We start from the raw sequence: 16,021 nt of genomic DNA on the forward strand, positions 1-16,021 counted from the left end.
ATAGTTGACATCGGTCAAGGTAAGGTGAGCTCCCTGCTCCCTCTAAAAAATCACTGTGCTTACACCTAAGAAACTATAATTTTCATCATTACCCATCGCTATGAATATCTGGAGATCTTTCTCCTCCAAAGTACTAAAAAAACTCTTGTCACCAGTCATGTGGAAAGAAGCTCCACTGTCAAGAAACCAACCACTTCCCACCATGGATGAAACCATGCATGCGAAGAGTGTGAAATCCAACTCGAACTGTGAAGCAAGTGCCTCACCTTCAGATCCTTCCCTGGATCCCTTCTTGGATTTCCTCAGTGGACAATTTGTAACAAAATGGCCCACCTCATGACAACGAAAGCATCGTACTTTCGATTTGTCAACCTTCTTCCCACCATGGGAAGAACTAGATTCAGGAAGAGAAACCTTCTCCTTCCCCTTCTTCGCCTTACTTGCTAAGGCACAGTTCTCTTCATCCTCCATGGATGAAGAACCGTCTCTGGTGCTTTGTCTGATCTCCTCCTGCATCAAATCCGACCATAGTCATTCCCAATCTGGCAGTTTCTCCCTTCCATTAACTGAGTCCTGGTAGCTGTGCCAGCTCTTAGGAAGGCCAAGGAGTGCTAGACTCACCATGTCATCATCAGATGTCACGACCCCTACACTTGCAAGCTCATCCTTGCATGAGGTGAGCTTGTTCAGATACATAGAGATCGTGTCCCCACTTTCACACTTGATATTTCGAAGTTTGTCCTTCAGTGCCAGCTTCCTCTAATCACTGCTATTTTGATAAATATATTTCAATGTTTTCCACATCGAAATAGAGTCTCCTTCCCATGGAGGCTCGAGACAATGTGATCTCGAACTCCCTCCAAGAGGATTCTCCTAGCTCTAGTGACACACTTCTTCCATTCCGCCAGTTGAGTAGCATCAGTCGGCTTCTGGACTTCTTGATCAATGAATTCCTTAAGGCCATTATCTTCTAATACTACCTCCATGTGATCCTTCTAGGCTATATAATTTGAACTGCCATCAAGGGCATATTTGAGTCTCAAACCATAGAACGCCATCGGTGAAATAGATGTGATAAGAACTCAATTCAATATTCAGAAGCCACAAACTTCTTCCTTCTTGTATACTGTTCTTCCTTGATCACCTGTGCTCTGATACCATGTATAATTTTCTCTACAAATCAGCTAACTCACTGATATCATGTAGAAATTTCACCTGCAGATCAAACTGATATATGCAATGTACTAAAGCATAATACTAGATCTACATCTATCATGAACTTTGCGGAAGCTAATCAACCATGAGCAACATCAAGCATGAACACATATAACTGATAAGAAGGAATCAATCACACATAACACAGAATAATTTATCCGGGAAAAGCACCAACTTAAAACCCCATCTCTGTATTATCAATCAAGTGGAAATCCTCAACAACATACAAAAAGAATCAGCTCAAAAGCTATCCTTCTCTCTCTATACTCTGATGATTTAGCTCATAGACTACCTAGGCATCAATATATAGGCCACAAGTCCTCCAAGCCCCTATTTCTTTGGGAAATTTTGATTGGGGTCCAATTACATAACATGTGTGAATTGGCCGAAATCATACCTGCTGTCACCTCAGGTCCAACTACGCAATCATAGAAGGAAGAAGATTCCTTCCCCATGCAAGGAATATTCACTAGGAATATCCTAGCATCTAATAGTACACTGTCCCTCATCTGATCTCAACTTGGTATCTGTCTGAACTTCCATGCATCAGTTATCCATGAGAGAATACTCAGTTATCTGAAAATAATAGTTGTCACATGCATGCAAGCATCAACAAACTGTATCTCATTAATTTAACAACTTGTTAAATTAATCTAACTGGACTTGACTAAGTTAAACTAAGTCAACCTGTCCTCTCAATATAGAACTCATCCTTAATTCCGCAATCAGTGGAGCAAATCAAGGACACATTACCCAATCAGTGGAGAAATTATTGCATGTTCTCACAAAGACTTCAAGTTTGATTTTCCTTAACTAATTAACTCAAACTGAATTAATTAATTAATTTTCAAATTGCTGGTAAGACCAAATTGGAATTTTACTTCCTATTTCTAGTCCAAGGACTGACTAAAATAGGAACCCACACTGCACTGCTAAAAATAGAACTTCTATTTTTAGCACTTCATTTTTCATTCCCTGTTGCCCAATCCAGCATTGATGCCCAAACTACTATTTTTAGCAGTGCTATTTTTAGCACTTCTATATTTAGCAATTTCTTGTTGCCAATTTTCAACATTAAATTCTTTTTTCTTTGAAGAGTAAGATAGGAATAAATTGCATCCTTAGAAGTAAATTTCAATAAATCAATCATGCACATTAATAATCTGATTTAATTAAAGGACTTCTAGCATATATAGTGCACTTGCACTTCACAATCTTATCAACTCTGGTCAATAATTCATGTAACAATTTAAGACAGTTAAATTGAAAAACATTTTGGCACCGTTTCCGGGGAAGTGTAAATAAAAGTCTTAGTCTTTTTCATTTTGATAAATAAAAAAAAAAACAACAAACAACAAAAACAAAAACATGATATGCATAGGGAAAGAGACTCTAGTGGTAGATTTTTAGGTAGAGGTAAGAGTTTAATACCAACAACATCACTCACCCCACCATGACCTCGTAGTTCCACACCACCCACACAAAATCGAATTCGTTCCATAGCAGGAAAACATAAACTCCCTAAGATATTAAGTTCCAAAATCCAACCTAGAGATTCACCAACTTCATCAACAGAGGCCATAATAGAAGAAGAAGATCCCATATCCCCAACAACAGGAGTAATTTTCCTATCTTCAATTGGAGAACAACTTCTAGCTCAAGCGTTGGAAGTTTCTACTGAATAAGAGGAAGAAGAAACCTATTTTAACAAACCATTGATAGAAGAACCATATGAACTAGAGGAAGCTGAAAACACAATTTTGGAAATAGAACCATATATTAGTTTTGAAGAATCTACAATGGATGGAGAAGGGGAAGGAGAGGTACATCATTTTTATAGTGAACAACCTACGATTGGAGGAGGAAGAGGAGGAAATAGGGGAGGTGGAAAAGGTGGAGGAAGAGGGAGAGGAAGAGGAGAAGATATAAATCCAGAACCCTTTGGATTTCCTATCCTCGATGAAGATACAACTGTGATAATGAAAAATTTCTGACCCTCTATCCTTCCAAACTTTAATGAACTAAGGAGTGAAGATCCTGAAACTTTTCTCTTTGAATTTGAAGTCTTGTGTAGATCATATAATTATTTGCATGATGCTCAAAAGTTGAAATTATTCCCTACAACCCTTAAAGTGCAACATTAAAATGGTTTATGAGTTTTGGAATAATCTCCATAAGAACATGGGAACAAATGAAAACTACATTGTTATAGAAATATAAGTACTACTGTATGCCCCATAATATTAAGGATGAAGTCTTTAAAATGGTACAGAAAGAAGATGAAAACATTGAAGACTTCGTTGAAAGATTTGCTTATATTGTTAAAAGGGAAAGAAATGAATAATCTAGATGAGGAAACTTTGAAAGCCCTCTTATTGAAATCCATTAGAGATGAGTGGATTTATCTTCTCAATCTAATGGGTAAGGGAGACATTTATCAGTTGTCACTAGGAGAGATTTATTAGTTATGCATACACATTTCAAGAGGCAAAGAAAGAATTGGGAAAAATCCAAGAATTCCTCTTTTACCAAGGATTAATAAATCTACAGCTGGGACAGTAAGTAGAGAAGAATTATGAAATTTGCTTGATAATTTTAAAACAGATATTTTAGGGATCTTACTGAACAAATTGACACCCTTAAAATACAAAACAAGCAAAAAGCTGAAAATGTTGCATTGTTCATTTTTTCCCTAAGTGCAGAAAGAAACATGCCTTAAGAGAATGTCCTCTTGATTTAAAGAGTGTATAAAATTGTGTTATATGTGCGAAAAATCATGATACAAAAGAATGTCCCTCAATACTAGGTCTTAAAACTGTTTATCAAGAAGAAGGAGTACCAAATCAAGTAGACCCTCTTTGTTTTATTGCTAAAAGACCCTGGAAGAATCCACAGCCAAATACAGCTCAAGGTTTTAACGCTCAACCATTTGCACAATCATCACAAAGTAATTGGATTGCCCCAATGCCTTTGCAATCTTGGCCACAACCTTGGCCACAAGGATGGAAAAATCCTTATGGAAAGTACCCTCAATATCCTTTATTTCCACCATTTCAACAATCATATCCTACTTTTCCTCCACAATATTATCCTCAGTCTGTTCAACAAACTCAACCTCACAATTTGAATCCACTACTTTAATTACCATTTCCTCAAAGACCAAACCAATTTCCTGCCCAACCACTCCCAAATATGAACAATAATAAAAACTCACAACCTGCTTACAATATGGAAGGACAAAATTTTCAAACTTACATGATAACTCCACTAGATCTAAACAATGTTCAACTTAGATATTGTAGAATATTAGAGAAAAAGTTTCGATCAGTTGTTATTTAGGAAAGTGAAAAAGAAAAGATCTCTGAAGAAGAGAAGTCTCTTAATGAAAAATAAAAAACTCAAAAACAAGTTACTCAAACACATTCAAATAACTCAACTTCTATTATGGAACAACCTTCAGTATTTGTTTCAAAACCACCTTTTCCTGAGAGAATAAAAATTGATGAAGGGCTAGAAAATCAGATTTTATTGCCTGATTATGACATGTTAGATGAACTGAAGAATGTTTGCATAAAAATTCCTTTGCTACAAGCCTGTAAGGAAATATCAATTTTTGCAAAGACGATTAGGGAATTGAGCATAAAAAGACCAGGAAGAAAAAGAAAAGAAGTCAAAACAATCCAACTAGATGGAAAAATTGAAGAGATCATGATGGGTAAGACAACAATTTAGAAATATATTGATCCAAGAAGTCTCATTGTGAAAACACACATCAATGGTGTAGAGATCCAAAATACATTGATTGATCTAGGAGAAACTATAAACTTCATGAGTAAACAAACTATGAATCAATTAAAACTTTCTAATCTTCAATATACACCTACACTGTTATAATTGGCAGATAGATTTGTAATCGAACTTGATGGTGTATTAGAAGATATAAATGTATCCTTAGATTATTGGGAATACCCTCATTAGGGGAATTTTGAGGTCTAAAATGGGCCTCCTAAGGAAATTATAAAATAACAGTGGAAATAATAAAATAAGATTAGATTACATCATCAAATTCTAGAGGGAAAAAAGGAAAAATATTTTTTGAACTCGTATTTTCAAGTTATCTCCCTATGGGTTTACTCAAATTTTGAGCAAAAACACTCGTTGGATGTAGAATTTTATTCCTCATCTAAGGAGTACCCATGTTCCATACTTTTGATGGACCCTTCTACATGAAAAATGAGAAATACATGAAAAACGTGATTGAAGTCATGTTTTTTCATGTATTCTCACTTTTTGTGTAGCGAGGTCCATCATAAGTACGCAATATGGGTACTCCTTGGATGAGGAATTAAATTTTGCATCCAATGAGTAATCCCGCTCGAAATTTGAGTAAAACCTTATGGAGATAAGCTGAAAATACGAGTTGAAAAAGTAGTTTTATTATTTATTATTTTTTAATCTTTTTACCTTTTTACTCCAAAAATGGTGAATCATCCCTCATGGTTGACATCATCATCTTGAATCTTATTGATTCTTATACAATTTATTTTGGTTGTACATTTTTCTTAGGAGGCCCATTTTAGACCTCAGAATTCCCCTAATGGTTAATTTTATGATTTTAACACCCGAGAATAACTCAAGAGGACATCCATAGATTCTAGGAAGACCATGGCTAGCTATAGTTGATGCTTTTATAAGTTTTAGATCTGGTGATATGTTTATTTCTGATGGTAGATCAACAAAAAAATTCACATTGTATCGACCTGCAAAAACAAAAATAGAAGTTGAAAATGAAGAATGGATAGATGATGACATTGATATAAGATCAATCTTTGCCACTTGACAAATAGATGGGGAAGATCAAATTTTGAATTTAATAGAAAATAATGAATCTTCGTCATACTGTGAATCTAGTCAGAGTTTTCAAGAACAATGCAATATTGAATATTTATCATCTCGTCAACTATCCTTGCATTCTATGGAGAAATTTGGCAATTATACAATTGAATTCTTTCAAGGAAAAACTTTGAATATCAATAATAATTTGGAAGAATTTCAAAAGAAAGAATTAGTAAAGATGTTACAAGAACATTCTTCTGCCTATGCATGGGAATATACTGACATTAAGGGAATTGATCCTAATACTTGTATACATCATATCTACATTGAAGGAAATGGAAAACCAATTCGACAACCTCAAAGAAGAATGAATCCAAATCTAAGGGAAATTATTAAGGAGGAACTACAAAAACTATTGAATGCTAATTTCATCTATCCAATATCAGACAGTCAGTGGGTTTCACCCTTAGTAATTGTTCCTAAAAATAATGGAAAATGGAAAGTGTGTATTGACTATAGGGAATTGAATAAAGCCACTTTAAAAGATCAATTTCCACTTCCTTTCATAGATAAGGTTTTATATACATTGGCAGGAAAGAAATATTTTGTATTCTTAGATGGTTTTAGTGGGTATAATCAAATCCAAGTAGCCTTAGAAGACCAAGATAAAACTACTTTTACCTACCCATGAGGAACTTATGCTTACCGAGTACTTCCTTTTGAATTATGTAATGCACCTACAACATTCCAAAGAGCAGTATTAGGCATTTTTTCTGATCTAATTCATGATTGTGTGGAAGTGTATATGGATGATTTTACAGTTTATGGAAATTATTTTTAAGAGTCTCTTAAAAATTTGGAAAAAAATCTCCTTAGATGTAAAGAGGAAAATCTCTCATTAAGCCATGAAATTTTTTTTATGATGTTTACTGAGGGAATTGTTTTAGGACACCATATTTCAAGAAATGGAATTAGAGTGGACACATCAAAAGTAGAATTTTTTTCTAAATTATCAATTCCAACTTGTCAACGAGAAGTTAGAAGTTTTCTTGGCTTCACTAGTTACTATAGAAGATTCAAAGAAAAATTTACAAAAATTGCATCTCCAATTTTCAAACTACTCACAAAATATTGTTAATTCAATTGGAATTATGATTGCCAAAAGGTCTTTGAAACATTAAAGGAGAAAATCTCTGAAGCACCCATTCTTAGAGGACCAAACTGGAAACTACCTTTTCACATTTCAGCTGATGCTTCAGACACAACTTTAGGAGTTGTACTAGGAAAAAAGGATTTAACTCCTTATGCCATTTATTACACCAGTAAAAATTTCACTCTTGCAGAGTTAAATTATACTGTAACAGAAAAGGATTTTTTAGTTGTTTTCCATGCTATCAATAAATTCAGACATTACATTACTTGCTATGAAAATTTTGTACATACAGATCATTATGCAATTAGGTACTTAATGAATAAACCTATCACTAATGGCAGAATTACAAGATGGTTGTTGCTGTTGCAAGAGTTTAACATCACTATTTTGGATTGGCTTGGGAAACAAAATATAGTTGTTGACTTTTTGACTAGAATTAAAAATGATAATAATGATGTGCCTGTAGAAGACAATTTCCCTAATGAATATCTTTTTGCAGTATCTACTAAATCACCTTGGTTTGCAAATATTGCTAATTATTTGACTTCATGGAAGTTACCATCATATTTATCTCCCCGAGAAAAAAGGAAGGTAATTCAAATTAGTGCATCTTATTCATGGATAAATGAGGAACTATATAAAACAAGGCCAAATCTGATCATCCCAAGGTGTGTTAGAGAAGATGAAGTACAAGAGGTATTGAAAGTTTGTCATGATGATCCATGTGGAGGAAACTTCGCTCACAACAGAAATTCCTACAAAGTCCTTCTCTTAGGATACTATTGGCCTTCCGTTTTTAAGGATGTCGAGGAGTATGTTAAGAGATATGATAGTTGTCAAAGGATGGGAAAACATGTACCCTTTGATGAAATGCCTCTACAACCTCAAGTACTTATTGAGCCTTTTGAAAAATAGGCTCTAGATTTTGTTAGTCCAATCAATCCACCATCAAGTTAGAAAAGGTACATTCTTGTTTGCACTGATTATGTTACAAAATGGGTAGAATCTAAAGCACTCCCTTTTGCTACTAAAAATGTTGTAGTTTCATTTCTTTTCGAGGATTTATTTACTCGTTTTGGTGTCCTAAAGGAAATTGTAACAGATCAAGGTACTCAATTCGCATCCAAGTTGGTACAAAATATAATGGAGGAGTGCAAAATCAAACATCAGAATTCCACTCCATATCATCCACAAGAAAATGGGCAAGTGCAGTCCACCAATAAAGTAATTGAAGCAATTCTCACCAAAATTGTGCATCTGCATAGAAGAATTGGGCAGAAAATATTCCAGAAGATTTATGGGTATACCGTACCACATGGAGAAACACTATAGGGCATACTCCATATGAACTTGTTTATGGGAAGCAAGTCCTTTTTCCTAACGAGTTTCAAGTAAAAACTTTCAAGACAACAATTAAATTGGGTCTTGATCTTTCAGAGGCACAAAAACAAAGAATGGAGCAACTAAATGAACTTGATGAGATAAGACAAGATGAAATCCAAAGAACCAATCTAGTTCAACAATAATGATCCATATGGCATGACAAATATATCAAAGAAAGAAAGTTCCATCCAGGATATTGGGCATTACTTTTTAATTCAAAGTTCAAATATTTCCAAGGGAAATTTCAAACTCATTGGCTTGGGTCCTATGAGATTGAAAGGTGAAGTTAGGATCAGAACTATTGATGAATAAAGGACCACCATTCTTGTGAATGGTCATCAAAGGAGGAGTTTATCAAACATTTGCAATAAAACATTGATTTCCAGTTGGTTAAGAAGGATTTTCCTTCTCCTCCAACTTGACTCATAAGTATTTTTCTTATATATATATATATATAAACATGAAAACCAACATTGTTGAAATATTTATACAGAAAATTTAGGGTGAAAACCAAGTAATTTTGGCATTCTAAATTTTCTTTCCCATTTTCATTTTCGTTTTGTCGCTCTTTTTTCTTTCTAGAATAAAATAGCTACAAAATTGCTAAGAATCTGCAACCTTGATAGAATTTTGCAACTGATGTTTGAAATGGACTACTAATTGGAGCAATTGAATAATTGATCAAATCCATTCTCAGAAGCACTTGAAGGCAACACAAAAAGGAGAAATCAAATGTTAGAATTATCAATTCAAAAGGTATGAAAATATTTAATTTAACAATAAGGGTCAAAACATTAGTGTATGAATTATATGGACATTATACCGCCGGTTCAAAAACCATCATTTCCGAAAGTGAAATGAAAATATCTTGTCATATCAAATAAAAAGTCATAAATCACCCATTCATCCCTCATCATTACACAACACTCGTCTCAAACTTCGAATTCATTGTTGAAATCACCCCACTCACATCCATTCATACCCTAATGGCCACTTCATTTTTTTGCCCTCACTCTCATTTATACTCTCACCGAAGCCATTATCCTGAAACCCAGACTCATACCCTGTCAAGAAGCGAATTATGAGGTAAAACTTCTCAACCATGGGTGTCATAGTAAGAACAAAACCAAATGGAAGAAAATTCATGGAAGGATATCCATAGGTGAAGGAAATGTTGTAGAAAGAAAAGTGGCCAGATTTTGTGGAAAATTTCTATGGTTTAACAAGGAATTTACTAAATCACTTGCCAGAGATTTTGATGGCGTAGAGGTTGAAATTGGAGACATCAAGTTTGCAGTGACAAAATCTCTTATTGCTGAAGAAATCGGAAGTTCAAGAGTCAGAGAGAAATGGTGTAAGAACAGGGGCATTGAAGGAGAAGAATGGAAGACCTTCTTGAAAAACCCAAGTATGGATATCACCATTTTCAAGAAAGGAATTCCCAGTACAAAACTTAAGGGTAAATGGAGAAATTTGTTGCTAGTAATTCTGAAATTTGTCACCTGTTGCTAGTAATGTTTAATGATGTATTTTCTCAAAGAGAATGAAATAAATCTTCCTTATTTTCTGTTAAATAGCTTAAGGAAAATGTCTGGGAATGTTCATGAAAGGATCCAATTCATAGAAAACACCATGTATCACCATGGACTTATAAAAAATACTCATTGAATTTCATCTTGAAAGACTAGGAGATAATTGGGATATATTCCTAGTTAGAAATAATTTTAAAGAGGAGGATCAAGAGTCACCTAGCAGCAAAAAAGAAAAAATAGGAAGAAAGAGAACATCTGAGAATCATATTAAAAACTTACCTCAACAACAACCACAAGAATAGTCAAAAGATTAGCCTCCTATTGCAGAAATTTTAGGAAGCCTTAAAGAACAATCTGTTAAAAGACAGAAAGCCAGTAAAAAGGAAGAAAGCACATCCAAGAAAACATAGGAAGCTAAAATAGAGAAGAAAATAGTTAAAACTAAAAACCCTCTTCCATTAAATGTAAGAAGAAGTGCTAGGCTTAATCAAAAACCATCTCAAAAATCTACAGATGTTGTTAATTTAGAGGAAGAAGAAAAAATGGAAATTCCATCACATAATGTCATCTCACATGTTCATAGCACGGGTCGAAGAACACCATAAATAGATCCAGTACAACAAGAATTCTATGACTACATTCAATCACTGGAGAGAAGGGTTGCATAAAAGGCATCTTGTTCCACAGTCCATGAAAACAAAATCCAGTCTAACAGTCCACAAGAACCTCCACTCGTAAAAAATATTAAACAAGAAGTATTTGAGTTGGAGACACTAAATAGACATCTGAAGAAAGAACATGAGACATTAAAGATGAAAAATGAGATACAAAGGACTGAGAGTGATTACATTCTTCTACATATGGGCTTATGGTATGAAAAGAACGAAAAATTAAAGAAAAAGAATGAATCTCTAAGAAAGAAGGTCATGAGTCTAAAATGCGGGATTTTGATGAAGAATCCTAGAATTCCAGTTGAAAGAAAGATAATAAGAAGGACAAACTTGGATGTTCTGGCCCAAGTTTTTGAGAGAAAGTAGTGACAGAGAAAGATTTCCAGTTTTGAATTTTTTCATGAGGACATGCAATGGCTTCCGTGTGGGAGAATGTTGAGCCTCATGATTGCTTCATTTTGACACTCTCCTTGTTACACAATAATTTTTCACTCTCCTGTCACTCCCCGTTCCTGATCCTGGAGAACCCTATTAGTGAATATTGTGTTATCCTTTCACCATGCAACCTATGCTCTTGCATCCCTTGAAGTTTGAAGAAAGTAGTCCCCACTCCCTTCAGAACATTTCCAGAGAATCCTTCTTAAAACCTAGTTTTTAAGATCGACGATCTTTCCCAGTGTCTCAACCGCGCCGATGGCAGAGTTTTACACTATGACCCATGTCGATCGGCGCTACTATTAGCCTAATACCCACGTTGGTCTACTTTTGGAAATTTTTTATAAAAGGAATTAGAGTTTCGCATCTAGAAACTTCTAGTGGCAATGTGCTGGATGTTCGTTTGGCTGGATAAGGGCCGAGAACTCCATATAAGGTTATTTCCCCCTTAAAAGTGGACCTTCCCAAGGAGATAAGACCTTTTTGTCCTTGAGTGGATCTCATTCTTATCCTCCTCTCCCTATATAAACCACTTACTCTTACCATTTTTGGTTACAATACACAAACCAACTGCAAAATTCTAAAATCTTTAACTTTTGGTAGAAGAAGATTAGTCTTAGATGACAAAAGACTAGTCTTTGGTAGCTAAAGCATAAGGAGAGAGATTTAGAGCTTGGAAGCCATTTCATGTCAAGCTAGAGGAGGAAAAGAGTGCTGAAAAGGTGTGTAGCAGGATTTGGATACTGCAAAGGAGATCTCCAACGTCAAGGCTTCGATTGTATTTCTTTTTGAAGTTTATATTAATACAACTAATGGACCTTTATTTCCTACATTGGGTGTCATATTACATTTGATGGCTTAAGACTCCTTGACATTTTAAGTAGATTGAATTCGATTTTATGTTATCATGTTTGTTATTGTTTCTTGCGTGTTTGTTTCAGGTATTTGAACGGAAGGAATGGAAGGAAGTTGGAGAAAGGAAGCAAGATCACCATCAAGCGGATTGGCGTTCTAAGAGGTAGGCCCTCTTATTCGATTCTAATCTAAGGAATTTTACATTAGATTTTCTTGTTTGTGGCTAGACCCACTCTCTTGGGCTAGAGGGATTATCTTTGTCCACAGATAGAATTTTCCTACACCACAAATTGGCGACTCTGCTGGGGAAATACATATCCTTTTCATCACTCTGTTTTTTCTACTTGTGTGCCTAGTTTGTTTATTTATGGTCTCCTAGATCTATATTGACCTATTTGAAGGCATACAAACACTAGCCCACCCTTTGATGTGTTAATTTTGGCCATGTGTGAAGTTATTTTTTATTTTTTCTTTGAATCCATTGATCAGTGCTAGTTTCAGCCAAACAGTCGTGTTGATCCCTGATGAACGCTAGTTTCAGCCAAACAGTCGCGCCGATCAGTGCTAGTTTTAGCCTGACAGTTGCGCCGCACCCCTTTTCAATGCTAGTTTTAGCCAAGAAGTTGTGCCAGTTTTTGAGTTAAGAAACATCAGAGTTTCTCCCATTCTAGTGCTAGTGTGTCTTGACCATCAGACTCTCTTCTTCTGCCCATAAGTGACTAGGATGCTTTGTTTGCTGGGTTTGATTGATTGATTGGCTTGAAGTTTCATTTCTTGATTTTTTGAGTTTTTCGGATGGTTTTTGTGACCCTAGGGCATCTAGGTCAATTACCATTCATTTTTTTGTTTACTCATTGTGTCAAGCTTCTGATTATCTCTTCATTTAATCCATCTTTCAGTCGCAACATCTTCATTGCTTCATTTTCAATTGAATGAGTGAAAGAATCTCGTTTGTTCTCTTATTTTGAGTGTATATTTTCTCTTTCCAAGCACAGATTACATTACTTGGTTTGTCGATTGAAGCATTTATGTTTTTGGTTTGTTCTATTCAAGGAAGAAGTTGCTTTTAGTTTCATTTATCATGCTTTGGATTTGATTGATGCTTTTTTATTCGGAATTGTGAAAATTTTCATTAAAGTGCTTTATGTGAAAGATTAATTTTTCATTTTATGAAAAGAAGAACATCATTCTAGTTTACTTAAGCGAAAATATTGCATTAGTAGCGTCACTGTGAAGCTAGAATTGCATCATCATAAGCATTGGAAATGAAATGAAACTTCTTTTGTTGTTAAGGGAAGATTAAGTTCATTTAGGACATGTATTAGTGAAAGATTTCATTCTTTAATTGTTGCATTAATTGTGTGCTCTCTATCCCTCAATTAGTCAAAAATACCAAAATGACTACTCAGGATAATCTAGGCAAAAGGGATTACCAGGTAATTGTGAATTGTAGAATACCTCCTGGCGAACTGAAAAGTACGAGTAGGCAATCTCCCCGAATGTTGTGTTCAGTGTATCACATTTAAAAGTTGGTAGACTCGGCTTCCTACGTATAAAGTATTGCAAACCTAATGGGTCTCCCTTTATATATGTGATGGTATGGGGAGCACAAGTCCGTAATAGCGTTGTCTAATGCTGAAGCGAACGATAACTGCTAGGTTTAAAGATGCCGGAACACATCTCTAGCCTAGACCACTAAATGTGATCATTAAGTTTCAATGCTTCCTTAGGTTAATTCAATAAATTTTAACGGTTGATCTTGAATTAGGTTTCAATTCCAAGTCCCTACTACGGTCATCTAAAAACTCCTATATGCAGCTATATGAGAAAAGAAATATTTCTTCGATGAAAGTTAACACTAATTGAGGGATAGAGAGCACACAATCAATGCAAAAATCAAAGAATGAAATCTTTCACTAATACATGTCCTAAATGCACTTAATCTTCCCATAATAACAAAAGAAGTTTCATTCCATTTTCATTTCTTATGATGATGCAATTATATCTTCTCAATGACTCTACTAATGCAAGATTTTCGCTTAAGTAAACTAGAATGATGTTCTTCTTTTCATAAAATGCAAAATGAATCTTTCACATAAAGCACTTTAATGAAAATTTTCACAATTTTGAATAAACAAGCATCGATCAAATCCAAAGCATGATAAATGAAACTAAAAGCAACTTCTTCCTTGAATCGAACAAACCAAACACATAAATGCTTCAATCGACAAACTATGCTTGAGTTAAGTTTGCATGCCCACAACATGATGACTCAATTCGAGGTACATGCCCCCCAAGCTTCATTTCATTCAGCTAGGTGGATGGAATGAAGGTTCACTTTCGAGATCCAGGAAAGACTCGACTGGAATTTTATGAGATCTTAATCAAAGACTCGATTTGGAAAAGGGAGTTGTTTCATTTTTTAACGAGGTTGACACAGTAAAAGAATTATCCTCGGACATCTGTTTCATTTTTTAATGAGGTAGATACAGGAAGAAACTATCCTCAGACTCCTTGATTCATTTTTAATGAGCTTGAAACAAGACAAGGAACTATGCTCACATCCATTGTTTCATTTTTTAAGGAGCTTGACACAAGACAAGGAACTTTGCTCCACACGTTGTTTCATTCTTTTTTAACGAGGTTGACACAGAAAAAGAACTATCCTCGGAATCTGATCATGGACAATACGAGAACATGGCTCCCAAGAGGTCCTCACTAAACGGGAGAAATACAATCTGGGAGGAACACATATCAACTGGTACAAATGACAGATCAGGTTCCAATGTCCCCAGTACATAATGTACTCTACCATCTACGTGATCATCAATAGATGTGGAGATGGAACAGGTAGCCACATAATTGACCTGCGACAGAGAGAGTACTGCTTGAAAACAAGAACTAATAGGGGACGATGGTTTCAAAGGAGGCATATGGTGACCATTGAACGACAATTGATCAATGGTCACTATTATCCCTTCGTGTGGAAAACAAACCACACGGAAAAGTGAAGAAACAAGACCTCCCAGTGCCAGTGTGTCTTGACCCTCAGACTCTCTTCTTCTGTCTAGAAGTGACTTTCTTCTTCTGTCTAGAAGTGACTTTCTTCTTCTGTCTAGAAGTGCTAGGTTTGATTGATTGATTGGCTTGAAGTTTCATTGCTTGATTTTTTGAGTTTTTTGGATGGTTTCTATGACCCTAGGGCATCTAGGTCAATTACCGTTCATTTGTTTCTTTACTCATTGTTTCATGTTTCTGATTTTCTCTTCATTTAATCCATCTTTCAGTCACAACATCTTCATTGCTTCATTTTCAATTGAATGAGTGAAAGAGTCTCATTTGTTATCTTATTTTGAGTGTCTATTTTCTCTTTCCAAGCACAGATTACATTGCTTGGTTTGTTGATTGAATCATTTATGTGTTTGGTTTGTTCGATTCAAGGAGGAAGTGGATTTTATTTTCATTTATCATGCTTTGGATTTGAACGATGCTTGTTTATTCGGAATTGTGAAAATTTTCATTAAAGTGCTTTATGTGAAAGTTTCATTTTGCATTTTATGAAAAGAATAACATCATTCTTGTTTACTTAGTGAAAATATTGCATTAATAGTGTCATTGAGAAGCTAGAATTGCATCATCATAAGAATTGGAAATGAAATGAAACTTCTTTTGTTGTTAAGGGAAGATTAAGTGCATTTAGGACATGTATTAGTGAAATATCTCATTCTTTGATTGTTGCATTGATTGTGTGCTCTCTATCCCTCAATTAGTGTTAACTTTCATCGAAGAAAGATTTCCTTTCTCATATAGCTGCATATAGGAGTTTTCAGATGACAGCAGTAGGGCCTTAGAATTGAAACCTAATTCAAGATAAACTGTTAAAATGTATTGAATTAACCTAAGGAAGAATTGAAACTTAATGCTCACATTTAGTGGTCTAG

Source organism: Pinus tabuliformis, chromosome J (genome assembly GCF_031772625.1).
Source record: "Pinus tabuliformis cultivar Carrire ecotype Pingquan chromosome J, CPIR1, whole genome shotgun sequence".
Lineage (NCBI taxonomy): Eukaryota > Viridiplantae > Streptophyta > Pinopsida > Pinales > Pinaceae > Pinus > Pinus tabuliformis.